We start from the raw sequence: 27,278 nt of genomic DNA, 5'->3' as shown, positions 1-27,278 counted from the left end.
GCCGGAGAAGAGCCGTTTTCGTGCTCCCAGCTTCCATCTAGGCTGCCACCCTAGTGGAGCTGGAGCCTGTGTTGGTTTCTCAGCCCAAAGCTGACCGGACCTCCGAACGGGTTTATAAAAATTCCCCTTCCTAGCCCGGAGGCCAGGAATAGGGGGGGTTGCTCAGAAAGTATGATTGGCAAAGGTGCGGCGTGCTACGAAGCCAAGTCTTTCTGGGGTTCCCAGTCCCAGTAAGCTTGGACTCCCACCAGGGCGCCTACTCCTGTGGCACATTGCTCCAAAGCCCTCACACTTACCCAGCCTAGTGACTTCGATACTGGAGGGCCATGTTTTCCATCAGATAACTCTATGAGCCACCTGGCGTACTAACAAGTGCACCAAACCAGTGTGTAATATGCATCAATTTACTAGGGCAGCCCAAGGACAAAACTGCCTTTTCAAAAGATACTACACTTGATCTTAGCCAAAAGGCCGAGAAGCGATAACCAGAATTGGTTTCGAACTACGGAGCCACCTAAGGATCCTGAAAAGTCCATTTGTGGAGATGAGCTCCTGGACTCCCGTTAAGAAGACATGTTGTCAACCTCTAGATCCCTTACATGCCTGCACTTTTCGGCTTGCTGCTGCTGCAATCCACGCGTTTTAGATCTGCATAACTCCACCTCTTTAAACACAGCACCCTCACCCCCTGCTGTTCCCACCCGCCTCAACACCGTTGGAAGGGAGGAGAACCAATTAAGGCGGGGGGTGGGGTGGAACGAGCAGCTGTCTACCCTTAGCAGGAGGGCTGCTGATTACTTACCTCTCCTGCTGCTGCTGGCTGTCCAGCAGCAGACTGAAGGTGGCTGCTGCTGTGCGCAGGTATATAAAGGCTCAGAGCCTATTATGACACGCGCAGCCAGCGTTCCATTGCCACATTCCATCTACTGCAGGCAGGATACCTGGCTGGCTGAATGTCACTGAGAAGCTCACAGAGACCGCCATAAGCAACAGTTTAACAGAATGCCACAGACTAATCAACCCAACTTTTTGGGTTGGGTTCTCTTTTATAGTCTGCAGGCATTAAATGAAAGAAGTCAGTGTTCCAGCAGAGGGAGACAACGTTTCAGAAAAGGCATTGTAGCAAACCAAAAAAGAAATTTTAAGCGCAGCAGAGTAACCAGCGCACAAACCTGTTAGCTCAGGTGAGTTTAAAAGGCTGCTGTTGATAACAAGGGCATTTGCTAAATAGATGGTGTGTGTGCAACAATATACTGAAAGGTCAATTATATTGTGCAGCTTATCTCACCACCTGTAGTTATTTAGGTGAAAGCTCCAAAATGCTTGCCTAATATGTCTGTTTATCCAAAAGGAAGTACAGAGGGAGAGCTAGATAGATAGCATTGCGTTACATTACATGGCAATGCAATGCACAGTTGCTGAAGTTGAACCAAAATGAGCTTGTCATCTGGCTTCTGCAACTTTGAACATGAAAAATCCAATGAGGAGAAGAAAAGCGAAGCCAAAGAGTCCATCCCAAAATCCGACAAACAAGCAAAATGAACAAAAAACATTGAATTCAATTCTTTCTGATTTTAGAAACTGCATTAAAGAAGGGGTGCACCGGTCCTGGAGATACTGCAATACCAGGTCAATGCGTGGAGTGGACAGAGCAAGCTCTTTTTCCATCTCCCTGTTCTAAAAATCCATTTAATATATGGTCCCCAGATAGGGGACGTATCAGATATTAAACTGATAAGAACAGATACTACACTTGATCTTAGCCAAAAGGCCGAGAAGCGATAACCAGAATTGGTTTCGAACTACGGAGCCACCTAAGGATCCTGAAAAGTCCATTTGTGGAGATGAGCTCCTGGACTCCCGTTAAGAAGACATGTTGTCAACCTCTAGATCCCTTACATGCCTGCACTTTTCGGCTTGCTGCTGCTGCAATCCACGCGTTTTAGATCTGCATAACTCCACCTCTTTAAACACAGCACCCTCACCCCCTGCTGTTCCCACCCGCCTCAACACCGTTGGAAGGGAGGAGAACCAATTAAGGCGGGGGGTGGGGTGGAACGAGCAGCTGTCTACCCTTAGCAGGAGGGCTGCTGATTACTTACCTCTCCTGCTGCTGCTGGCTGTCCAGCAGCAGACTGAAGGTGGCTGCTGCTGTGCGCAGGTATATAAAGGCTCAGAGCCTATTATGACACGCGCAGCCAGCGTTCCATTGCCACATTCCATCTACAGCAGGCAGGATACCTGGCTGGCTGAATGTCACTGAGAAGCTCACAGAGACCGCCATAAGCAACAGTTTAACAGAATGCCACAGACTAATCAACCCAACTTTTTGGGTTGGGTTCTCTTTTATAGTCTGCAGGCATTAAATGAAAGAAGTCAGTGTTCCAGCAGAGGGAGACAACGTTTCAGAAAAGGCATTGTAGCAAACCAAAAAAGAAATTTTAAGCGCAGCAGAGTAACCAGCGCACAAACCTGTTAGCTCAGGTGAGTTTAAAAGGCTGCTGTTGATAACAAGGGCATTTGCTAAATAGATGGTGTGTGTGCAACAATATACTGAAAGGTCAATTATATTGTGCAGCTTATCTCACCACCTGTAGTTATTTAGGTGAAAGCTCCAAAATGCTTGCCTAATATGTCTGTTTATCCAAAAGGAAGTACAGAGGGAGAGCTAGATAGATAGCATTGCGTTACATTACATGGCAATGCAATGCACAGTTGCTGAAGTTGAACCAAAATGAGCTTGTCATCTGGCTTCTGCAACTTTGAACATGAAAAATCCAATGAGGAGAAGAAAAGCGAAGCCAAAGAGTCCATCCCAAAATCCGACAAACAAGCAAAATGAACAAAAAACATTTAATTCAATTCTTTCTGATTTTAGAAACTGCATTAAAGAAGGGGTGCACCGGTCCTGGAGATACTGCAATACCAGGTCAATGCGTGGAGTGGACAGAGCAAGCTCTTTTTCCATCTCCCTGTTCTAAAAATCCATTTAATATATGGTCCCCAGATAGGGGACGTATCAGATATTAAACTGATAAGAACAGATACTACACTTGATCTTAGCCAAAAGGCCGAGAAGCGATAACCAGAATTGGTTTCGAACTACGGAGCCACCTAAGGATCCTGAAAAGTCCATTTGTGGAGATGAGCTCCTGGACTCCCGTTAAGAAGACATGTTGTCAACCTCTAGATCCCTTACATGCCTGCACTTTTCGGCTTGCTGCTGCTGCAATCCACGCGTTTTAGATCTGCATAACTCCACCTCTTTAAACACAGCACCCTCACCCCCTGCTGTTCCCACCCGCCTCAACACCGTTGGAAGGGAGGAGAACCAATTAAGGCGGGGGGTGGGGTGGAACGAGCAGCTGTCTACCCTTAGCAGGAGGGCTGCTGATTACTTACCTCTCCTGCTGCTGCTGGCTGTCCAGCAGCAGACTGAAGGTGGCTGCTGCTGTGCGCAGGTATATAAAGGCTCAGAGCCTATTATGACACGCGCAGCCAGCGTTCCATTGCCACATTCCATCTACTGCAGGCAGGATACCTGGCTGGCTGAATGTCACTGAGAAGCTCACAGAGACCGCCATAAGCAACAGTTTAACAGAATGCCACAGACTAATCAACCCAACTTTTTGGGTTGGGTTCTCTTTTATAGTCTGCAGGCATTAAATGAAAGAAGTCAGTGTTCCAGCAGAGGGAGACAACGTTTCAGAAAAGGCATTATTGTAGCAAACCAAAAAAGAAATTTTAAGCGCAGCAGAGTAACCAGCGCACATACCTGTTAGCTCAGGTGAGTTTAAAAGGCTGCTGTTGATAACAAGGGCATTTGCTAAATAGATGGTGTGTGTGCAACAATATACTGAAAGGTCAATTATATTGTGCAGCTTATCTCACCACCTGTAGTTATTTAGGTGAAAGCTCCAAAATGCTTGCCTAATATGTCTGTTTATCCAAAAGGAAGTACAGAGGGAGAGCTAGATAGATAGCATTGCGTTACATTACATGGCAATGCAATGCACAGTTGCTGAAGTTGAACCAAAATGAGCTTGTCATCTGGCTTCTGCAACTTTGAACATGAAAAATCCAATGAGGAGAAGAAAAGCGAAGCCAAAGAGTCCATCCCAAAATCCGACAAACAAGCAAAATGAACAAAAAACATTGAATTCAATTCTTTCTGATTTTAGAAACTGCATTAAAGAAGGGGTGCACCGGTCCTGGAGATACTGCAATACCAGGTCAATGCGTGGAGTGGACAGAGCAAGCTCTTTTTCCATCTCCCTGTTCTAAAAATCCATTTAATATATGGTCCCCAGATAGGGGACGTATCAGATATTAAACTGATAAGAACAGATACTACACTTGATCTTAGCCAAAAGGCAGAGAAGCGATAACCAGAATTGGTTTCGAACTACGGAGCCACCTAAGGATCCTGAAAAGTCCATTTGTGGAGATGAGCTCCTGGACTCCCGTTAAGAAGACATGTTGTCAACCTCTAGATCCCTTACATGCCTGCACTTTTCGGCTTGCTGCTGCTGCAATCCACGCGTTTTAGATCTGCATAACTCCACCTCTTTAAACACAGCACCCTCACCCCATGCTGTTCCCACCCGCCTCAACACCGTTGGAAGGGAGGAGACCCAATTAAGGCGGGGGGTGGGGTGGAACGAGCAGCTGTCTACCCTTAGCAGGAGGGCTGCTGATTACTTACCTCTCCTGCTGCTGCTGGCTGTCCAGCAGCAGACTGAAGGTGGCTGCTGCTGTGCGCAGGTATATAAAGGCTCAGAGCCTATTATGACACGCGCAGCCAGCGTTCCATTGCCACATTCCATCTACTGCAGGCAGGATACCTGGCTGGCTGAATGTCACTGAGAAGCTCACAGAGACCGCCATAAGCAACAGTTTAACAGAATGCCACAGACTAATCAACCCAACTTTTTGGGTTGGGTTCTCTTTTATAGTCTGCAGGCATTAAATGAAAGAAGTCAGTGTTCCAGCAGAGGGAGACAACGTTTCAGAAAAGGCATTGTAGCAAACCAAAAAAGAAATTTTAAGCGCAGCAGAGTAACCAGCGCACATACCTGTTAGCTCAGGTGAGTTTAAAAGGCTGCTGTTGATAACAAGTGCATTTGCTAAATAGATGGTGTGTGTGCAACAATATACTGAAAGGTCAATTATATTGTGCAGCTTATCTCACCACCTGTAGTTATTTAGGTGAAAGCTCCAAAATGCTTGCCTAATATGTCTGTTTATCCAAAAGGAAGTACAGAGGGAGAGCTAGATAGATAGCATTGCGTTACATTACATGGCAATGCAATGCACAGTTGCTGAAGTTGAACCAAAATGAGCTTGTCATCTGGCTTCTGCAACTTTGAACATGAAAAATCCAATGAGGAGAAGAAAAGCGAAGCCAAAGAGTCCATCCCAAAATCCGACAAACAAGCAAAATGAACAAAAAACATTGAATTCAATTCTTTCTGATTTTAGAAACTGCATTAAAGAAGGGGTGCACCGGTCCTGGAGATACTGCAATACCAGGTCAATGCGTGGAGTGGACAGAGCAAGCTCTTTTTCCATCTCCCTGTTCTAAAAATCCATTTAATATATGGTCCCCAGATAGGGGACGTATCAGATATTAAACTGATAAGAACAGATTTTTTGATTGAAGCTGCATCCAAGGCACTGAAAAATGTGACCGAAGTCACACCAAAACAGCGCACGAGGTGAGGATTCATGTGGACCCTTCCCGGAGGAGAGGGTTCCCAATAAACCATCCCCATCCCTCCGAGCCAGAAGGCCACAGCGAGGGTCAGGGATCTCCGATGCTCTCCCTAGCCGAAGCCGGAGAAGAGCCGTTTTCGTGCTCCCAGCTTCCATCTAGGCTGCCACCCTAGTGGAGCTGGAGCCTGTGTTGGTTTCTCAGCCCAAAGCTGACCGGACCTCCGAACGGGTTTATAAAAATTCCCCTTCCTAGCCCGGAGGCCAGGAATAGGGGGGGTTGCTCAGAAAGTATGATTGGCAAAGGTGCGGCGTGCTACGAAGCCAAGTCTTTCTGGGGTTCCCAGTCCCAGTAAGCTTGGACTCCCACCAGGGCACCTACTCCTGTGGCACATTGCTCCAAAGCCCTCACACTTACCCAGCCTAGTGACTTCGATACTGGAGGGCCATGTTTTCCATCAGATAACTCTATGAGCCACCTGGCGTACTAACAAGTGCACCAAACCAGTGTGTAATATGCATCAATTTACTAGGGCAGCCCAAGGACAAAACTGCCTTTTCAAAAGATACTACACTTGATCTTAGCCAAAAGGCCGAGAAGCGATAACCAGAATTGGTTTCGAACTACGGAGCCACCTAAGGATCCTGAAAAGTCCATTTGTGGAGATGAGCTCCTGGACTCCCGTTAAGAAGACATGTTGTCAACCTCTAGATCCCTTACATGCCTGCACTTTTCGGCTTGCTGCTGCTGCAATCCACGCGTTTTAGATCTGCATAACTCCACCTCTTTAAACACAGCACCCTCACCCCCTGCTGTTCCCACCCGCCTCAACACCGTTGGAAGGGAGGAGAACCAATTAAGGCGGGGGGTGGGGTGGAACTAGCAGCTGTCTACCCTTAGCAGGAGGGCTGCTGATTACTTACCTCTCCTGCTGCTGCTGGCTGTCCAGCAGCAGACTGAAGGTGGCTGCTGCTGTGCGCAGGTATATAAAGGCTCAGAGCCTATTATGACACGCGCAGCCAGCGTTCCATTGCCACATTCCATCTACTGCAGGCAGGATACCTGGCTGGCTGAATGTCACTGAGAAGCTCACAGAGACCGCCATAAGCAACAGTTTAACAGAATGCCACAGACTAATCAACCCAACTTTTTGGGTTGGGTTCTCTTTTATAGTCTGCAGGCATTAAATGAAAGAAGTCAGTGTTCCAGCAGAGGGAGACAACGTTTCAGAAAAGGCATTGTAGCAAACCAAAAAAGAAATTTTAAGCGCAGCAGAGTAACCAGCGCACAAACCTGTTAGCTCAGGTGAGTTTAAAAGGCTGCTGTTGATAACAAGGGCATTTGCTAAATAGATGGTGTGTGTGCAACAATATACTGAAAGGTCAATTATATTGTGCAGCTTATCTCACCACCTGTAGTTATTTAGGTGAAAGCTCCAAAATGCTTGCCTAATATGTCTGTTTATCCAAAAGGAAGTACAGAGGGAGAGCTAGATAGATAGCATTGCGTTACATTACATGGCAATGCAATGCACAGTTGCTGAAGTTGAACCAAAATGAGCTTGTCATCTGGCTTCTGCAACTTTGAACATGAAAAATCCAATGAGGAGAAGAAAAGCGAAGCCAAAGAGTCCATCCCAAAATCCGACAAACAAGCAAAATGAACAAAAAACATTGAATTCAATTCTTTCTGATTTTAGAAACTGCATTAAAGAAGGGGTGCACCGGTCCTGGAGATACTGCAATACCAGGTCAATGCGTGGAGTGGACAGAGCAAGCTCTTTTTCCATCTCCCTGTTCTAAAAATCCATTTAATATATGGTCCCCAGATAGGGGACGTATCAGATATTAAACTGATAAGAACAGATACTACACTTGATCTTAGCCAAAAGGCCGAGAAGCGATAACCAGAATTGGTTTCGAACTACGGAGCCACCTAAGGATCCTGAAAAGTCCATTTGTGGAGATGAGCTCCTGGACTCCCGTTAAGAAGACATGTTGTCAACCTCTAGATCCCTTACATGCCTGCACTTTTCGGCTTGCTGCTGCTGCAATCCACGCGTTTTAGATCTGCATAACTCCACCTCTTTAAACACAGCACCCTCACCCCCTGCTGTTCCCACCCGCCTCAACACCGTTGGAAGGGAGGAGAACCAATTAAGGCGGGGGGTGGGGTGGAACGAGCAGCTGTCTACCCTTAGCAGGAGGGCTGCTGATTACTTACCTCTCCTGCTGCTGCTGGCTGTCCAGCAGCAGACTGAAGGTGGCTGCTGCTGTGCGCAGGTATATAAAGGCTCAGAGCCTATTATGACACGCGCAGCCAGCGTTCCATTGCCACATTCCATCTACTGCAGGCAGGATACCTGGCTGGCTGAATGTCACTGAGAAGCTCACAGAGACCGCCATAAGCAACAGTTTAACAGAATGCCACAGACTAATCAACCCAACTTTTTGGGTTGGGTTCTCTTTTATAGTCTGCAGGCATTAAATGAAAGAAGTCAGTGTTCCAGCAGAGGGAGACAACGTTTCAGAAAAGGCATTGTAGCAAACCAAAAAAGAAATTTTAAGCGCAGCAGAGTAACCAGCGCACAAACCTGTTAGCTCAGGTGAGTTTAAAAGGCTGCTGTTGATAACAAGGGCATTTGCTAAATAGATGGTGTGTGTGCAACAATATACTGAAAGGTCAATTATATTGTGCAGCTTATCTCACCACCTGTAGTTATTTAGGTGAAAGCTCCAAAATGCTTGCCTAATATGTCTGTTTATCCAAAAGGAAGTACAGAGGGAGAGCTAGATAGATAGCATTGCGTTACATTACATGGCAATGCAATGCACAGTTGCTGAAGTTGAACCAAAATGAGCTTGTCATCTGGCTTCTGCAACTTTGAACATGAAAAATCCAATGAGGAGAAGAAAAGCGAAGCCAAAGAGTCCATCCCAAAATCCGACAAACAAGCAAAATGAACAAAAAACATTTAATTCAATTCTTTCTGATTTTAGAAACTGCATTAAAGAAGGGGTGCACCGGTCCTGGAGATACTGCAATACCAGGTCAATGCGTGGAGTGGACAGAGCAAGCTCTTTTTCCATCTCCCTGTTCTAAAAATCCATTTAATATATGGTCCCCAGATAGGGGACGTATCAGATATTAAACTGATAAGAACAGATACTACACTTGATCTTAGCCAAAAGGCCGAGAAGCGATAACCAGAATTGGTTTCGAACTACGGAGCCACCTAAGGATCCTGAAAAGTCCATTTGTGGAGATGAGCTCCTGGACTCCCGTTAAGAAGACATGTTGTCAACCTCTAGATCCCTTACATGCCTGCACTTTTCGGCTTGCTGCTGCTGCAATCCACGCGTTTTAGATCTGCATAACTCCACCTCTTTAAACACAGCACCCTCACCCCCTGCTGTTCCCACCCGCCTCAACACCGTTGGAAGGGAGGAGAACCAATTAAGGCGGGGGGTGGGGTGGAACGAGCAGCTGTCTACCCTTAGCAGGAGGGCTGCTGATTACTTACCTCTCCTGCTGCTGCTGGCTGTCCAGCAGCAGACTGAAGGTGGCTGCTGCTGTGCGCAGGTATATAAAGGCTCAGAGCCTATTATGACACGCGCAGCCAGCGTTCCATTGCCACATTCCATCTACTGCAGGCAGGATACCTGGCTGGCTGAATGTCACTGAGAAGCTCACAGAGACCGCCATAAGCAACAGTTTAACAGAATGCCACAGACTAATCAACCCAACTTTTTGGGTTGGGTTCTCTTTTATAGTCTGCAGGCATTAAATGAAAGAAGTCAGTGTTCCAGCAGAGGGAGACAACGTTTCAGAAAAGGCATTATTGTAGCAAACCAAAAAAGAAATTTTAAGCGCAGCAGAGTAACCAGCGCACATACCTGTTAGCTCAGGTGAGTTTAAAAGGCTGCTGTTGATAACAAGGGCATTTGCTAAATAGATGGTGTGTGTGCAACAATATACTGAAAGGTCAATTATATTGTGCAGCTTATCTCACCACCTGTAGTTATTTAGGTGAAAGCTCCAAAATGCTTGCCTAATATGTCTGTTTATCCAAAAGGAAGTACAGAGGGAGAGCTAGATAGATAGCATTGCGTTACATTACATGGCAATGCAATGCACAGTTGCTGAAGTTGAACCAAAATGAGCTTGTCATCTGGCTTCTGCAACTTTGAACATGAAAAATCCAATGAGGAGAAGAAAAGCGAAGCCAAAGAGTCCATCCCAAAATCCGACAAACAAGCAAAATGAACAAAAAACATTGAATTCAATTCTTTCTGATTTTAGAAACTGCATTAAAGAAGGGGTGCACCGGTCCTGGAGATACTGCAATACCAGGTCAATGCGTGGAGTGGACAGAGCAAGCTCTTTTTCCATCTCCCTGTTCTAAAAATCCATTTAATATATGGTCCCCAGATAGGGGACGTATCAGATATTAAACTGATAAGAACAGATACTACACTTGATCTTAGCCAAAAGGCAGAGAAGCGATAACCAGAATTGGTTTCGAACTACGGAGCCACCTAAGGATCCTGAAAAGTCCATTTGTGGAGATGAGCTCCTGGACTCCCGTTAAGAAGACATGTTGTCAACCTCTAGATCCCTTACATGCCTGCACTTTTCGGCTTGCTGCTGCTGCAATCCACGCGTTTTAGATCTGCATAACTCCACCTCTTTAAACACAGCACCCTCACCCCATGCTGTTCCCACCCGCCTCAACACCGTTGGAAGGGAGGAGACCCAATTAAGGCGGGGGGTGGGGTGGAACGAGCAGCTGTCTACCCTTAGCAGGAGGGCTGCTGATTACTTACCTCTCCTGCTGCTGCTGGCTGTCCAGCAGCAGACTGAAGGTGGCTGCTGCTGTGCGCAGGTATATAAAGGCTCAGAGCCTATTATGACACGCGCAGCCAGCGTTCCATTGCCACATTCCATCTACTGCAGGCAGGATACCTGGCTGGCTGAATGTCACTGAGAAGCTCACAGAGACCGCCATAAGCAACAGTTTAACAGAATGCCACAGACTAATCAACCCAACTTTTTGGGTTGGGTTCTCTTTTATAGTCTGCAGGCATTAAATGAAAGAAGTCAGTGTTCCAGCAGAGGGAGACAACGTTTCAGAAAAGGCATTGTAGCAAACCAAAAAAGAAATTTTAAGCGCAGCAGAGTAACCAGCGCACATACCTGTTAGCTCAGGTGAGTTTAAAAGGCTGCTGTTGATAACAAGTGCATTTGCTAAATAGATGGTGTGTGTGCAACAATATACTGAAAGGTCAATTATATTGTGCAGCTTATCTCACCACCTGTAGTTATTTAGGTGAAAGCTCCAAAATGCTTGCCTAATATGTCTGTTTATCCAAAAGGAAGTACAGAGGGAGAGCTAGATAGATAGCATTGCGTTACATTACATGGCAATGCAATGCACAGTTGCTGAAGTTGAACCAAAATGAGCTTGTCATCTGGCTTCTGCAACTTTGAACATGAAAAATCCAATGAGGAGAAGAAAAGCGAAGCCAAAGAGTCCATCCCAAAATCCGACAAACAAGCAAAATGAACAAAAAACATTGAATTCAATTCTTTCTGATTTTAGAAACTGCATTAAAGAAGGGGTGCACCGGTCCTGGAGATACTGCAATACCAGGTCAATGCGTGGAGTGGACAGAGCAAGCTCTTTTTCCATCTCCCTGTTCTAAAAATCCATTTAATATATGGTCCCCAGATAGGGGACGTATCAGATATTAAACTGATAAGAACAGATTTTTTGATTGAAGCTGCATCCAAGGCACTGAAAAATGTGACCGAAGTCACACCAAAACAGCGCACGAGGTGAGGATTCATGTGGACCCTTCCCGGAGGAGAGGGTTCCCAATAAACCATCCCCATCCCTCCGAGCCAGAAGGCCACAGCGAGGGTCAGGGATCTCCGATGCTCTCCCTAGCCGAAGCCGGAGAAGAGCCGTTTTCGTGCTCCCAGCTTCCATCTAGGCTGCCACCCTAGTGGAGCTGGAGCCTGTGTTGGTTTCTCAGCCCAAAGCTGACCGGACCTCCGAACGGGTTTATAAAAATTCCCCTTCCTAGCCCGGAGGCCAGGAATAGGGGGGGTTGCTCAGAAAGTATGATTGGCAAAGGTGCGGCGTGCTACGAAGCCAAGTCTTTCTGGGGTTCCCAGTCCCAGTAAGCTTGGACTCCCACCAGGGCACCTACTCCTGTGGCACATTGCTCCAAAGCCCTCACACTTACCCAGCCTAGTGACTTCGATACTGGAGGGCCATGTTTTCCATCAGATAACTCTATGAGCCACCTGGCGTACTAACAAGTGCACCAAACCAGTGTGTAATATGCATCAATTTACTAGGGCAGCCCAAGGACAAAACTGCCTTTTCAAAAGATACTACACTTGATCTTAGCCAAAAGGCCGAGAAGCGATAACCAGAATTGGTTTCGAACTACGGAGCCACCTAAGGATCCTGAAAAGTCCATTTGTGGAGATGAGCTCCTGGACTCCCGTTAAGAAGACATGTTGTCAACCTCTAGATCCCTTACATGCCTGCACTTTTCGGCTTGCTGCTGCTGCAATCCACGCGTTTTAGATCTGCATAACTCCACCTCTTTAAACACAGCACCCTCACCCCCTGCTGTTCCCACCCGCCTCAACACCGTTGGAAGGGAGGAGAACCAATTAAGGCGGGGGGTGGGGTGGAACTAGCAGCTGTCTACCCTTAGCAGGAGGGCTGCTGATTACTTACCTCTCCTGCTGCTGCTGGCTGTCCAGCAGCAGACTGAAGGTGGCTGCTGCTGTGCGCAGGTATATAAAGGCTCAGAGCCTATTATGACACGCGCAGCCAGCGTTCCATTGCCACATTCCATCTACTGCAGGCAGGATACCTGGCTGGCTGAATGTCACTGAGAAGCTCACAGAGACCGCCATAAGCAACAGTTTAACAGAATGCCACAGACTAATCAACCCAACTTTTTGGGTTGGGTTCTCTTTTATAGTCTGCAGGCATTAAATGAAAGAAGTCAGTGTTCCAGCAGAGGGAGACAACGTTTCAGAAAAGGCATTGTAGCAAACCAAAAAAGAAATTTTAAGCGCAGCAGAGTAACCAGCGCACAAACCTGTTAGCTCAGGTGAGTTTAAAAGGCTGCTGTTGATAACAAGGGCATTTGCTAAATAGATGGTGTGTGTGCAACAATATACTGAAAGGTCAATTATATTGTGCAGCTTATCTCACCACCTGTAGTTATTTAGGTGAAAGCTCCAAAATGCTTGCCTAATATGTCTGTTTATCCAAAAGGAAGTACAGAGGGAGAGCTAGATAGATAGCATTGCGTTACATTACATGGCAATGCAATGCACAGTTGCTGAAGTTGAACCAAAATGAGCTTGTCATCTGGCTTCTGCAACTTTGAACATGAAAAATCCAATGAGGAGAAGAAAAGCGAAGCCAAAGAGTCCATCCCAAAATCCGACAAACAAGCAAAATGAACAAAAAACATTGAATTCAATTCTTTCTGATTTTAGAAACTGCATTAAAGAAGGGGTGCACCGGTCCTGGAGATACTGCAATACCAGGTCAATGCGTGGAGTGGACAGAGCAAGCTCTTTTTCCATCTCCCTGTTCTAAAAATCCATTTAATATATGGTCCCCAGATAGGGGACGTATCAGATATTAAACTGATAAGAACAGATACTACACTTGATCTTAGCCAAAAGGCCGAGAAGCGATAACCAGAATTGGTTTCGAACTACGGAGCCACCTAAGGATCCTGAAAAGTCCATTTGTGGAGATGAGCTCCTGGACTCCCGTTAAGAAGACATGTTGTCAACCTCTAGATCCCTTACATGCCTGCACTTTTCGGCTTGCTGCTGCTGCAATCCACGCGTTTTAGATCTGCATAACTCCACCTCTTTAAACACAGCACCCTCACCCCCTGCTGTTCCCACCCGCCTCAACACCGTTGGAAGGGAGGAGAACCAATTAAGGCGGGGGGTGGGGTGGAACGAGCAGCTGTCTACCCTTAGCAGGAGGGCTGCTGATTACTTACCTCTCCTGCTGCTGCTGGCTGTCCAGCAGCAGACTGAAGGTGGCTGCTGCTGTGCGCAGGTATATAAAGGCTCAGAGCCTATTATGACACGCGCAGCCAGCGTTCCATTGCCACATTCCATCTACTGCAGGCAGGATACCTGGCTGGCTGAATGTCACTGAGAAGCTCACAGAGACCGCCATAAGCAACAGTTTAACAGAATGCCACAGACTAATCAACCCAACTTTTTGGGTTGGGTTCTCTTTTATAGTCTGCAGGCATTAAATGAAAGAAGTCAGTGTTCCAGCAGAGGGAGACAACGTTTCAGAAAAGGCATTATTGTAGCAAACCAAAAAAGAAATTTTAAGCGCAGCAGAGTAACCAGCGCACATACCTGTTAGCTCAGGTGAGTTTAAAAGGCTGCTGTTGATAACAAGGGCATTTGCTAAATAGATGGTGTGTGTGCAACAATATACTGAAAGGTCAATTATATTGTGCAGCTTATCTCACCACCTGTAGTTATTTAGGTGAAAGCTCCAAAATGCTTGCCTAATATGTCTGTTTATCCAAAAGGAAGTACAGAGGGAGAGCTAGATAGATAGCATTGCGTTACATTACATGGCAATGCAATGCACAGTTGCTGAAGTTGAACCAAAATGAGCTTGTCATCTGGCTTCTGCAACTTTGAACATGAAAAATCCAATGAGGAGAAGAAAAGCGAAGCCAAAGAGTCCATCCCAAAATCCGACAAACAAGCAAAATGAACAAAAAACATTGAATTCAATTCTTTCTGATTTTAGAAACTGCATTAAAGAAGGGGTGCACCGGTCCTGGAGATACTGCAATACCAGGTCAATGCGTGGAGTGGACAGAGCAAGCTCTTTTTCCATCTCCCTGTTCTAAAAATCCATTTAATATATGGTCCCCAGATAGGGGACGTATCAGATATTAAACTGATAAGAACAGATACTACACTTGATCTTAGCCAAAAGGCAGAGAAGCGATAACCAGAATTGGTTTCGAACTACGGAGCCACCTAAGGATCCTGAAAAGTCCATTTGTGGAGATGAGCTCCTGGACTCCCGTTAAGAAGACATGTTGTCAACCTCTAGATCCCTTACATGCCTGCACTTTTCGGCTTGCTGCTGCTGCAATCCACGCGTTTTAGATCTGCATAACTCCACCTCTTTAAACACAGCACCCTCACCCCCTGCTGTTCCCACCCGCCTCAACACCGTTGGAAGGGAGGAGACCCAATTAAGGCGGGGGGTGGGGTGGAACGAGCAGCTGTCTACCCTTAGCAGGAGGGCTGCTGATTACTTACCTCTCCTGCTGCTGCTGGCTGTCCAGCAGCAGACTGAAGGTGGCTGCTGCTGTGCGCAGGTATATAAAGGCTCAGAGCCTATTATGACACGCGCAGCCAGCGTTCCATTGCCACATTCCATCTACTGCAGGCAGGATACCTGGCTGGCTGAATGTCACTGAGAAGCTCACAGAGACCGCCATAAGCAACAGTTTAACAGAATGCCACAGACTAATCAACCCAACTTTTTGGGTTGGGTTCTCTTTTATAGTCTGCAGGCATTAAATGAAAGAAGTCAGTGTTCCAGCAGAGGGAGACAACGTTTCAGAAAAGGCATTGTAGCAAACCAAAAAAGAAATTTTAAGCGCAGCAGAGTAACCAGCGCACATACCTGTTAGCTCAGGTGAGTTTAAAAGGCTGCTGTTGATAACAAGTGCATTTGCTAAATAGATGGTGTGTGTGCAACAATATACTGAAAGGTCAATTATATTGTGCAGCTTATCTCACCACCTGTAGTTATTTAGGTGAAAGCTCCAAAATGCTTGCCTAATATGTCTGTTTATCCAAAAGGAAGTACAGAGGGAGAGCTAGATAGATAGCATTGCGTTACATTACATGGCAATGCAATGCACAGTTGCTGAAGTTGAACCAAAATGAGCTTGTCATCTGGCTTCTGCAACTTTGAACATGAAAAATCCAATGAGGAGAAGAAAAGCGAAGCCAAAGAGTCCATCCCAAAATCCGACAAACAAGCAAAATGAACAAAAAACATTGAATTCAATTCTTTCTGATTTTAGAAACTGCATTAAAGAAGGGGTGCACCGGTCCTGGAGATACTGCAATACCAGGTCAATGCGTGGAGTGGACAGAGCAAGCTCTTTTTCCATCTCCCTGTTCTAAAAATCCATTTAATATATAGTCCCCAGATAGGAGACGTATCAGATATTAAACTGATAACAACAGATCCTACACTTGATCTTAGCCAAAAGGCCGAGAAGCGATAACCAGAATTGGTTTCGAACTACGGAGCCACCTAAGGATCCTGAAAAGTCCATTTGTGGAGATGAGCTCCTGGACTCCCGTTAAGAAGACATGTTGTCAACCTCTAGATCCCTTACATGCCTGCACTTTTCGGCTTGCTGCTGCTGCAATCCACGCGTTTTAGATCTGCATAACTCCACCTCTTTAAACACAGCACCCTCACCCCCTGCTGTTCCCACCCGCCTCAACACCGTTGGAAGGGAGGAGAACCAATTAAGGCGGGGGGTGGGGTGGAACGAGCAGCTGTCTACCCTTAGCAGGAGGGCTGCTGATTACTTACCTCTCCTGCTGCTGCTGGCTGTCCAGCAGCAGACTGAAGGTGGCTGCTGCTGTGCGCAGGTATATAAAGGCTCAGAGCCTATTATGACACACGCAGCCAGCGTTCCATTGCCACATTCCATCTACTGCAGGCAGGTTACCTGGCTGGCTGAATGTCACTGAGAAGCTCACAGAGACCGCCATAAGCAACAGTTTAACAGAATGCCACAGACTAATCAACCCAACTTTTTGGGTTGGGTTCTCTTTTATAGTCTGCAGGCATTAAATGAAAGAAGTCAGTGTTCCAGCAGTGGGAGACGTTTCAGAAAAGGCATTGTAGCAAACCAAAAAAGAAATTTTAAGCGCAGCAGAGTAACCAGCGCACATACCTGTTAGCTCAGGTGAGTTTAAAAGGCTGCTGTTGATAACAAGGGCATTTGCTAAATAGATGGTGTGTGTGCAACAATATACTGAAAGGTCAATTATATTGTGCAGCTTATCTCACCACCTGTAATTATTTAGGTGAAAGCTCCAAAATGCTTGCCTAATATGTCTGTTTATCCAAAAGGAAGTACAGAGGGAGAGCTAGATAGATAGCATTGCGTTACATTACATGGCAATGCAATGCACAGTTGCTGAAGTTGAACCAAAATGAGCTTGTCATCTGGCTTCTGCAACTTTGAACATGAAAAATCCAATGAGGAGAAGAAAACCGAAGCCAAAGAGTCCATCCCAAAATCCGACAAACAAGCAAAATGAACAAAAAACATTGATTTCAATTCTTTCTGATTTTAGAAACTGCATTAAAGAAGGGGTGCACCGGTCCTGGAGATACTGCAATACCAGGTCAATGCGTGGAGTGGACAGAGCAAGCTCTTTTTCCATCTCCCTGTTCTAAAAATCCATTTAATATATGGTCCCCAGATAGGGGACGTATCAGATATTAAACTGATAAGAACAGATACTACACTTGATCTTAGCCAAAAGGCCGAGAAGCGATAACCAGAATTGGTTTCGAACTACGGAGCCACCTAAGGATCCTGAAAAGTCCATTTGTGGAGATGAGCTCCTGGACTCCCATTAAGAAGACATGTTGTCAACCTCTAGATCCCTTACATGCCTGCACTTTTCGGCTTGCTGCTGCTGCAATCCACGCGTTTTAGATCTGCATAACTCCACCTCTTTAAACACAGCACCCTCACCCCCTGCTGTTCCCACCCGCCTCAACACCGTTGGAAGGGAGGAGAACCAATTAAGGCGGGGGTGGGGTGGAACGAGCAGCTGTCTACCCTTAGCAGGAGGGCTGCTGATTACTTACCTCTCTTGCTGTTGCTGGCTGTCCAGCAGCAGACTGAAGGTGGCTGCTGCTGTGCGCAGGTATATAAAGGCTCAGAGCCTATTATGACACGCGCAGCCAGCGTTCCATTGCCACATTCCATCTACTGCAGGCAGGATACCTGGCTGGCTGAATGTCACTGAGAAGCTCACAGAGACCGCCATAAGCAACAGTTTAACAGAATGCCACAGACTAATCAACCCAACTTTTTGGGTTGGGTTCTCTTTTATAGTCTGCAGGCATTAAATGAAAGAAGTCAGTGTTCCAGCAGAGGGAGACAACGTTTCAGAAAAGGCATTGTAGCAAACCAAAAAAGAAATTTTAAGCGCAGCAGAGTAACCAGCGCACATACCTGTTAGCTCAGGTGAGTTTAAAAGGCTGCTGTTGATAACAAGGGCATTTGCTAAATAGATGGTGTGTGTGCAACAATATACTGAAAGGTCAATTATATTGTGCAGCTTATCTCACCACCTGTAGTTATTTAGGTGAAAGCTCCAAAATGCTTGCCTAATATGTCTGTTTATCCAAAAGGAAGTACAGAGGGAGAGCTAGATAGATAGCATTGCGTTACATTACATGGCAATGCAATGCACAGTTGCTGAAGTTGAACCAAAATGAGCTTGTCATCTGGCTTCTGCAACTTTGAACATGAAAAATCCAATGAGGAGAAGAAAAGCGAAGCCAAAGAGTCCATCCCAAAATCCGACAAACAAGCAAAATGAACAAAAAACATTGAATTCAATTCTTTCTGATTTTAGAAACTGCATTAAAGAAGGGGTGCACCGGTCCTGGAGATACTGCAATACCAGGTCAATGCGTGGAGTGGACAGAGCAAGCTCTTTTTCCATCTCCCTGTTCTAAAAATCCATTTAATATATGTTCCCCAGATAGGGGACGTATCAGATATTAAACTGATAAGAACAGATACTACACTTGATCTTAGCCAAAAGGCCGAGAAGCGATAACCAGAATTGGTTTCGAACTACGGAGCCACCTAAGGATCCTGAAAAGTCCATTTGTGGAGATGAGCTCCTGGACTCCCGTTAAGAAGACATGTTGTCAACCTCTAGATCCCTTACATGCCTGCACTTTTCGGCTTGCTGCTGCTGCAATCCACGCGTTTTAGATCTGCATAACTCCACCTCTTTAAACACAGCACCCTCACCCCCTGCTGTTCCCACCCGCCTCAACACCATTGGAAGGGAGGAGAACCAATTAAGGCGGGGGGTGGGGTGGAACGAGCAGCTGTCTACCCTTAGCAGGAGGGCTGCTGATTACTTACCTCTCCTGCTGCTGCTGGCTGTCCAGCAGCAGACTGAAGGTGGCTGCTGCTGTGCGCAGGTATATAAAGGCTCAGAGCCTATTATGACACGCGCAGCCAGCGTTCCATTGCCACATTCCATCTACTGCAGGCAGGATACCTGGCTGGCTGAATGTCACTGAGAAGCTCACAGAGACCGCCATAAGCAACAGTTTAACAGAATGCCACAGACTAATCAACCCAACTTTTTGGGTTGGGTTCTCTTTTATAGTCTGCAGGCATTAAATGAAAGAAGTCAGTGTTCCAGCAGAGGGAGACAACGTTTCAGAAAAGGCATTGTAGCAAACCAAAAAAGAAATTTTAAGCGCAGCAGAGTAACCAGCGCACATACCTGTTAGCTCAGGTGAGTTTAAAAGGCTGCTGTTGATAACAAGGGCATTTGCTAAATAGATGGTGTGTGTGCAATAATATACTGAAAGGTCAATTATACTGTGCAGCTTATCTCACCACCTGTAGTTATTTATGTGAAAGCTCCAAAATGCTTGCCTAATATGTCTGTTTATCCAAAAGGAAGTACAGAGGGAGAGCTAGATAGATAGCATTGCATTACATTACATGGCAATGCAATGCACAGTTGCTGAAGTTGAACCAAAATGAGCTTGTCATCTGGCTTCTGCAACTTTGAACATGAAAAATCCAATGAGGAGAAGAAAAGCGAAGCCAAAGAGTCCATCCCAAAATCCGACAAACAAGCAAAATGAACAAAAAACATTGAATTCAATTCTTTCTGATTTTAGAAACTGCATTAAAGAAGGGGTGCACCGGTCCTGGAGATACTGCAATACCAGGTCAATGCGTGGAGTGGACAGAGCAAGCTCTTTTTCCATCTCCCTGTTCTAAAAATCCATTTAATATATGGTCCCCAGATAGGGGACGTATCAGATATTAAACTGATAAGAACAGATTTTTTTTTTTTTTTTTTCCTCAGATTAAGACCCACATTAATTTATGCATCATAGCGCATATTCACATAACGGGTTCTCAAATCATCATTCGGAAAAACAAAAACAAAATCCCAAAAAACACAACCCTGCAATTAACTGTTACTTACTGTAAGAAGTCCAATGTGAAAAGTTCCAGAGTGCTTCTGCTGCTGTCTCACCATACTTCTTTTTATCCAATAAATAGGCATAAAACAGTCTAGCAAGAAAAATCTTTCTGCATTCCATGGGGGAAAAAACAATCTTTTTAAAAATCACCAAATTCCGAACGTCCCATAAAACCTCTTTATATATGACAAAAATAATCCAGCTTGCCCGCTTCCTTTGCGAGTACTTAAAATCTTGACCTATTAAAATCCTTTCAAAATCGAAACAATGAAAACCAACTAAAGCAACAAACATACGTGACAACAAGGTAAAAACTTTTTTAGCAAAAAAACAGTCCCAAAAAATATGCTGTATTGTTTCCACCTTATTGCAACCTTCCCTAGGACATAGTTCTTGAACCTTTATCCCCCGGTCATTCAAAAAAGCCCTTGTTGGCAAGCATCCATGCAACGCCATCCAGGTTACATTCTTCTGTCTGTTGCTGATTCCACGCATGAAAAAAAGCTTCCACACCTGTCCAGACTGTGCATTATTACAAAACGGCACATCACATAACATCTCCTTCTTCTTAATACCTGAGACAATCAGTTTTTTGTCCGGTCTAACCATGGAGCTTATCCCATTTTGATCATAGAAGGACCTAAGCACCACATAAAAAAACGGTATCACAAACGAAATTGGTTTTCTTAAATCCTTCTCACACCAGCTCCATTTCTGGAAAAGCCGTCCTGCTAAATATTTGCACATGTCCGCAGTCCTGTTATTGCACTGGGATAATTTATAAATGTTCAAAAAATAATGCATTCTTAAAAATAAGTCAATGTTAGGAAAATCACAACCCCCATTTTCCACAGAACACATAACCATTCCTCTTCTTAGTTTCTCCATTTTGGATCCCCAAAAAAACACAAACAGTTTCCTTGTCACTCTCTTTGTCCAAAGCACAGCAGGTGGGAAAATCAAAGCAGTGTACAGCAGAAGCGGGAGAATCACAGACTTGATTACCAGCACTTTCCCTCTCAGCGACAGGTTCCTTAGTTTCCAAAAGTTCAACTTCTGATCCATTTTGTCTTCTAGAATCTTCAGGCTGCTTTTCCCTTTCAGTTCCTTCTCAAAGATGACACCAAGAACCTCAATTTCCTCCCTACTCTCCACTCCTGCCACGTTAACCTCAACCTGCCTCCCAAAGTTACAAAGCTGGCACTTTCCCCAATTCACCGCCATACCAGCCACACAACAAAAAATCCTTACGTGCAAATTCACTCTATTGAGATCCGCCTGTGAACCACAAGTAAAAACAATATCATCCATATAACTTAAAGACTTGACTGGACCCCCGGATCCCCCAGGAATAAAAACACCAGCCACACACTTGTCAACTTGCACACTTTTTAAAAGGGCCTCCACCACACAGATAAAAAGAATTGGTGACAGGGGACAACCCTGCCTAACTCCCGATAAAATATTAAAACTGGAACTCACATGCCCATTAACTAAAATCTGGCTACTGACCCCACAATAAAAACTCTTAATGACCATCAATAATTTATCCGGAACACCAAGGTGACTTAAAGCAGAGAACAAAAATCTATGTGATATTTTATCAAAGGCTTTCTCCAGGTCCACCGACTGTAACAAAAGAGCATTCTTATTCAAATTAGCCTGATAAATTAAGTCTCTTAGAAGCAGCAAATTATCTGAAATTTTCCTACCAGGCACTGCACATGCCTGATACTCCCCCACCATATCACCTATCACATCTGCCAGTCTACCAGCCACAATTTTAGAAATAATTTTGTAATCACTGTTTAACAATGTTATGGGCCTCCAATTTTTAATATCCCTCATGTCCCCTTTCTTATGAATCAGCGTAACAATCCCCCTACGCATAGAAACCGATAAAATCCCATGAGTAAAACCATATTGCACCACCCGGGAAAACTCCACACCTATAATATCCCAAAATCTAACATAAAATTCAGCAGGAAGACCATCACAGCCTGGCGTCTTGCCTTTCGCCAAGCCATCCACTGCCCGTCTAATTTCATCTTTCCCAACCTCCTCACTTAAAAACCCAATTTTCTCCTCAGGAATATTATTAGTTAATACTTTGCAATAATCATTAATTTCCGCATCACTGGCTCTACTATCGTTAGAGAAGAGTGTTTCATAAAAGGAAAGAATACTGCCAATCATCTCATCCCCAGATACCTCCCCTGCAGGAGAAAAAACAGACTTAAAAACCCCTTTAGGTTTAAAACATTTTTTAAAAAAGTATCTCGAACATTGCTCATTTTCCTCCATGTGCTTTATTTTTGCCTTAAACATAATAGTCTTCCCTTTTTCAATAAGTATCTTCTTCAGTTCGTCCTTCAAATCTGCAATCTCTTTATCCACCTCCATCCCCGCTCTCTTAAACTTATGGAGTACTTCCAATTTTGAAATAACAGCAGCATCATGATCCCTTTTGGCTTTCGCTCTCCTAAAACACACCCCTTTAAAATAACATGCAAATTTCTCCTTAGCCCAGTCCCACCACTCTAGCAAATCTTTAAAAAGGTGCTGTTCAGACACACAAGACAAAAACACTTTATTAAAACCAACCTTAACACTCTCCTCTTCCAGCAGGCTTACGTTCAGCTTCCAGAGTCCCTTTCCAAAAGCCAGGGACTCAGCTATACACAGATCTACCACTATCATCTTGTGGTCAGAAAAAGTCGTCATCACGTGGTTGCACTTGGCCACCTTAATCCCTTCAGACATAAAAACATAGTCAATTCGGGAAACACTACGTCCACTATCTGATATGTATGTGAACTTATCACTTGGCCCAACCATCAGACCAGCATCCGTGTAGCGTAAATCCTGCACAATCTGATTTAAAATATTAGACGTAACATCAGTCCTACCTTCCGTAGAGCTCTTACGATCTTTGCGGATCTGACACAATTAAAATCTCCAGCCACTATAGTGAAGTCTCTGCCTGGTAAAAACAACTTTAGAGACTCCAAAAACCCAACTCTTGCTTGTTTATCAGCAGGGGCATAAACATTAAAAACCCGTACCCGCTGACCTAAAAAATCCACTAATAAAAACAAACATCTCCCAGGTATGATTACTTTAAACTCTAAAACCTTTAGACTGGAATTACACAGTAAAATGCCCACCCCTTCATTCCTGTTTTCTGAGCATGGGGACCAAAAAGATTGCCCCTTATTCCACTCACTCTCATGCGGGGCAGATTTAATTACACATTCCTGCAGACAGACAATATCTGCATTCACACTCTCAATGTAATCCAGTATCCCTGCTCTCCTACAAGCAGAACCAATCCCTCGTACATTCAGAGAAGCAACACACAACGCCATCATAACAACAGGAAAAAATCTCCACCATACCCGATCCATCATGAACCAGGAGAAAACCCACTCCTGCCACCCACTTTTCTACGTATATCAGGCGACTCAGAACTCGAGTCCCTGTTAGAATAACCTGGTCTTAGGGAGACTGGATCTTCCTGCCCCCCAGACCAACACCCCTCCACCTTACTTCTTTTAATCACGGAGGCATAACTCTCCTCCTTGCCATCATCTTCCTCCTCATTTTCACTCCAATCACTGTTAACCCTATCACGCTGCTGAGGGGTTATAGTTCCATCCGAATCAGAATCCTCCTCCTCCAAAACCTCCATTTCCTCACCCCCATCTCTTCCCAAAACAGGATTCACTGACTCCGCCATATTAGACAAATCCATCCCATCACCCGGGCCATGCACATCAGCTACTTTGTTTATTACTTCCAGCCCCTCCCTCAAACCAACTTTCTTCTGGCTCCGCCCCTTTTCCTCCATCTTGGGCACCGCATGGTCTCTTCCCCTACCACCATCTTGTTTTTGGCTTTCCCCCTCTGAGTCTGAGCCTTCGCCCTCCTCCCCACTTTCCTGCCGAGTCTTCTTCTGCCTCTCTTCAGCGTCCACCTGTGACCTAGGAATCTGAGCCCACAATCTACATTTCCTTGCAAGGTGATCTGCATGTCCACACAAATCACACACCTTATTCATTGGGCAACCACTTGCAACATGCCCAGATTTCCCACAACCTCTACAAACATCACCTTGCACTGGACAATCTTTCTGAACATGTCCAAACTCATGACACTTCCTACAATATTCCATCTGTCCATTATAAAAACAAAATCCCCTTTCTCCTCCGATAGAAAACTGTGCAGGAATGCTCTTGGCACCCCCAATAGCTCTATCATCCGGTCTCAGTTTTACAACATATCTCCTCTTGCCATTTAGATAATTGTATTTGTTCTTCATTCTTCCCAAAAATTTAACCTCACTACAATACCGAGCTAAAAAATTGGAAACAGTCTCATCCGGAACTTTAGGGTTATACATGTGCACAACCACATACTTATATGTCTGCTGGAACAGAGGTTCCAGTGCAATAAACTCTAGGCATTTCAATTCCTTTTCTTCCTTCATTCGTACCAACTCCATGTAGACTCTCTGGCAAATACTCAAAGAAACAAAAGTGATATCATAAATTCCTTGTTTCTGAAAATCCTGCAGTGCCAATACATCCGTTACCTTCAAGCCATTAATGTTCTTCAAGACATCAAAGCAAACTTGGTCCAAACCGATTTCTCCTTCATGACCTGCAGCCACCTTCAGACGGACCGAGTCCTCTAATCCACGTGTTTTCTCCACCATTTTTACAGCAGATAAACACAATCGCCGCTCAATCGCACACTAGGGCCCCACAAGGGGGAACCCCAGTCACAACTGCCCTCCAAACAACACCAGCAGCAGAAAACCACCACTGATCTTGCCAAAAGGCCGAGAAGCGATAACCAGAATTGGTTTCGAACTACGGAGCCACCTAAGGATCCTGAAAAGTCCATTTGTGGAGATGAGCTCCTGGACTCCCGTTAAGAAGACATGTTGTCAACCTCTAGATCCCTTACATGCCTGCACTTTTCGGCTTGCTGCTGCTGCAATCCACGCGTTTTAGATCTGCATAACTCCACCTCTTTAAACACAGCACCCTCACCCCCTGCTGTTCCCACCCGCCTCAACACCGTTGGAAGGGAGGAGAACCAATTAAGGCGGGGGGTGGGGTGGAACGAGCAGCTGTCTACCCTTAGCAGGAGGGCTGCTGATTACTTACCTCTCCTGCTGCTGCTGGCTGTCCAGCAGCAGACTGAAGGTGGCTGCTGCTGTGCGCAGGTATATAAAGGCTCAGAGCCTATTATGACACGCGCAGCCAGCGTTCCATTGCCACATTCCATCTACTGCAGGCAGGATACCTGGCTGGCTGAATGTCACTGAGAAGCTCACAGAGACCGCCATAAGCAACAGTTTTACAGAATGCCACAGACTAATCAACCCAACTTTTTGGGTTGGGTTCTCTTTTATAGTCTGCAGGCATTAAATGAAAGAAGTCAGTGTTCCAGCAGAGGGAGACAACGTTTCAGAAAAGGCATTGTAGCAAACCAAAAAAGAAATTTTAAGCGCAGCAGAGTAACCAGCGCACATACCTGTTAGCTCAGGTGAGTTTAAAAGGCTGCTGTTGATAACAAGGGCATTTGCTAAATAGATGGTGTGTGTGCAACAATATACTGAAAGGTCAATTATATTGTGCAGCTTATCTCACCACCTGTAGTTATTTAGGTGAAAGCTCCAAAATGCTTGCCTAATATGTCTGTTTATCCAAAAGGAAGTACAGAGGCAGAGCTAGATAGATAGCATTGCGTTACATTACATGGCAATGCAATGCACAGTTGCTGAAGTTGAACCAAAATGAGCTTGTCATCTGGCTTCTGCAACTTTGAACATGAAAAATCCAATGAGGAGAAGAAAAGCGAAGCCAAAGAGTCCATCCCAAAATCCTACAAACAAGCAAAATGAACAAAAAACATTGAATTCAATTCTTTCTGATTTTAGAAACTGCATTAAAGAAGGGGTGCACCGGTCCTGGAGATACTGCAATACCAGGTCAATGCGTGGAGTGGACAGAGCAAGCTCTTTTTCCATCTCCCTGTTCTAAAAATCCATTTAATATATGGTCCCCAGATAGGGGACGTATCAGATATTAAACTGATAAGAACAGATACTACACTTGATCTTAGCCAAAAGGCCGAGAAGCGATAACCAGAATTGGTTTCGAACTACGTTGCCACCTAAGGATCCTGAAAAGTCCATTTGTGGAGATGAGCTCCTGGACTCCCGTTAAGAAGACATGTTGTCAACCTCTAGATCCCTTACATGCCTGCACTTTTCGGCTTGCTGCTGCTGCAATCCACGCGTTTTAGATCTGCATAACTCCACCTCTTTAAACACAGCACCCTCACCCCCTGCTGTTCCCACCCGCCTCAACACCGTTGGAAGGGAGGAGAACCAATTAAGGCGGGGGGTGGGGTGGAACGAGCAGCTGTCTACCCTTAGCAGGAGGGCTGCTGATTACTTACCTCTCCTGCTGCTGCTGGCTGTCCAGCAGCAGACTGAAGGTGGCTGCTGCTGTGCGCAGGTATATAAAGGCTCAGAGCCTATTATGACACGCGCAGCCAGCGTTCCATTGCCACATTCCATCTACTGCAGGCAGGATACCTGGCTGGCTGAATGTCACTGAGAAGCTCACAGAGACCGCCATAAGCAACAGTTTAACAGAATGCCACAGACTAATCAACCCAACTTTTTGGGTTGGGTTCTCTTTTATAGTCTGCAGGCATTAAATGAAAGAAGTCAGTGTTCCAGCAGAGGGAGACAACGTTTCAGAAAAGGCATTGTAGCAAACCAAAAAAGAAATTTTAAGCGCAGCAGAGTAACCAGCGCACATACCTGTTAGCTCAGGTGAGTTTAAAAGGCTGCTGTTGATAACAAGGGCATTTGCTAAATAGATGGTGTGTGTGCAACAATATACTGAAAGGTCAATTATATTGTGCAGCTTATCTCACCACCTGTAGTTATTTAGGTGAAAGCTCCAAAATGCTTGCCTAATATGTCTGTTTATCCAAAAGGAAGTACAGAGGCAGAGCTAGATAGATAGCATTGCGTTACATTACATGGCAATGCAATGCACAGTTGCTGAAGTTGAACCAAAATGAGCTTGTCATCTGGCTTCTGCAACTTTGAACATGAAAAATCCAATGAGGAGAAGAAAAGCGAAGCCAAAGAGTCCATCCCAAAATCCGACAAACAAGCAAAATGAACAAAAA

The 27,278-nt window shown here is 45.1% G+C and overlaps 15 non-coding genes and 3 pseudogenes across 15 annotated transcripts; all 18 read right to left on the bottom strand.

Annotated features, from left to right (window-relative positions):
• Nucleotides 1-367: 367 nt before the first annotated feature.
• LOC141182112 (U2 spliceosomal RNA) lies at nt 368-483 on the bottom strand (annotated as a pseudogene).
• Nucleotides 484-1,592: 1,109 nt separating this feature from the next.
• Nucleotides 1,593-1,783, bottom strand: LOC141181168 (U2 spliceosomal RNA). The gene has a single exon (XR_012256770.1). It is a non-coding gene; the product is annotated as a U2 spliceosomal RNA (small nuclear RNA).
• Nucleotides 1,784-2,892: 1,109 nt separating this feature from the next.
• Nucleotides 2,893-3,083, bottom strand: LOC141181167 (U2 spliceosomal RNA). The gene has a single exon (XR_012256769.1). It is a non-coding gene; the product is annotated as a U2 spliceosomal RNA (small nuclear RNA).
• A 1,112-nt stretch (nt 3,084-4,195) lies between these two features.
• LOC141181493 (U2 spliceosomal RNA) lies at nt 4,196-4,386 on the bottom strand. Its single transcript, XR_012257064.1, has one exon. It is a non-coding gene; the product is annotated as a U2 spliceosomal RNA (small nuclear RNA).
• Nucleotides 4,387-5,495: 1,109 nt separating this feature from the next.
• On the bottom strand, nt 5,496-5,677 carry LOC141181889 (U2 spliceosomal RNA). Its single transcript, XR_012257421.1, has one exon. It is a non-coding gene; the product is annotated as a U2 spliceosomal RNA (small nuclear RNA).
• A 524-nt stretch (nt 5,678-6,201) lies between these two features.
• Nucleotides 6,202-6,317, bottom strand: LOC141182110 (U2 spliceosomal RNA; annotated as a pseudogene).
• A 1,109-nt stretch (nt 6,318-7,426) lies between these two features.
• Nucleotides 7,427-7,617, bottom strand: LOC141181164 (U2 spliceosomal RNA). Its single transcript, XR_012256767.1, has one exon. It is a non-coding gene; the product is annotated as a U2 spliceosomal RNA (small nuclear RNA).
• Nucleotides 7,618-8,726: 1,109 nt separating this feature from the next.
• On the bottom strand, nt 8,727-8,917 carry LOC141181163 (U2 spliceosomal RNA). The gene has a single exon (XR_012256766.1). It is a non-coding gene; the product is annotated as a U2 spliceosomal RNA (small nuclear RNA).
• Nucleotides 8,918-10,029: 1,112 nt separating this feature from the next.
• LOC141181492 (U2 spliceosomal RNA) lies at nt 10,030-10,220 on the bottom strand. Its single transcript, XR_012257063.1, has one exon. It is a non-coding gene; the product is annotated as a U2 spliceosomal RNA (small nuclear RNA).
• Nucleotides 10,221-11,329: 1,109 nt separating this feature from the next.
• On the bottom strand, nt 11,330-11,511 carry LOC141181888 (U2 spliceosomal RNA). Its single transcript, XR_012257420.1, has one exon. It is a non-coding gene; the product is annotated as a U2 spliceosomal RNA (small nuclear RNA).
• A 524-nt stretch (nt 11,512-12,035) lies between these two features.
• LOC141182109 (U2 spliceosomal RNA) lies at nt 12,036-12,151 on the bottom strand (annotated as a pseudogene).
• Nucleotides 12,152-13,260: 1,109 nt separating this feature from the next.
• Nucleotides 13,261-13,451, bottom strand: LOC141181162 (U2 spliceosomal RNA). Its single transcript, XR_012256765.1, has one exon. It is a non-coding gene; the product is annotated as a U2 spliceosomal RNA (small nuclear RNA).
• A 1,112-nt stretch (nt 13,452-14,563) lies between these two features.
• Nucleotides 14,564-14,754, bottom strand: LOC141181491 (U2 spliceosomal RNA). The gene has a single exon (XR_012257062.1). It is a non-coding gene; the product is annotated as a U2 spliceosomal RNA (small nuclear RNA).
• Nucleotides 14,755-15,863: 1,109 nt separating this feature from the next.
• On the bottom strand, nt 15,864-16,054 carry LOC141181870 (U2 spliceosomal RNA). The gene has a single exon (XR_012257406.1). It is a non-coding gene; the product is annotated as a U2 spliceosomal RNA (small nuclear RNA).
• Nucleotides 16,055-17,160: 1,106 nt separating this feature from the next.
• LOC141181161 (U2 spliceosomal RNA) lies at nt 17,161-17,351 on the bottom strand. Its single transcript, XR_012256764.1, has one exon. It is a non-coding gene; the product is annotated as a U2 spliceosomal RNA (small nuclear RNA).
• Nucleotides 17,352-18,459: 1,108 nt separating this feature from the next.
• Nucleotides 18,460-18,650, bottom strand: LOC141181666 (U2 spliceosomal RNA). Its single transcript, XR_012257221.1, has one exon. It is a non-coding gene; the product is annotated as a U2 spliceosomal RNA (small nuclear RNA).
• Nucleotides 18,651-19,759: 1,109 nt separating this feature from the next.
• LOC141182042 (U2 spliceosomal RNA) lies at nt 19,760-19,958 on the bottom strand. The gene has a single exon (XR_012257533.1). It is a non-coding gene; the product is annotated as a U2 spliceosomal RNA (small nuclear RNA).
• A 6,063-nt stretch (nt 19,959-26,021) lies between these two features.
• Nucleotides 26,022-26,212, bottom strand: LOC141181160 (U2 spliceosomal RNA). The gene has a single exon (XR_012256763.1). It is a non-coding gene; the product is annotated as a U2 spliceosomal RNA (small nuclear RNA).
• Nucleotides 26,213-27,278: the final 1,066 nt, after the last annotated feature.

The sequence above is a fragment of the Phyllobates terribilis genome, unplaced genomic scaffold (assembly GCF_046119375.1).
Source record: "Phyllobates terribilis strain yellow unplaced genomic scaffold, ASM4611937v1 Scaffold_34__1_contigs__length_13252353, whole genome shotgun sequence".
Classification (NCBI taxonomy): domain Eukaryota; kingdom Metazoa; phylum Chordata; class Amphibia; order Anura; family Dendrobatidae; genus Phyllobates; species Phyllobates terribilis.
This window is presented reverse-complemented; position numbering and strand designations above follow the sequence as displayed.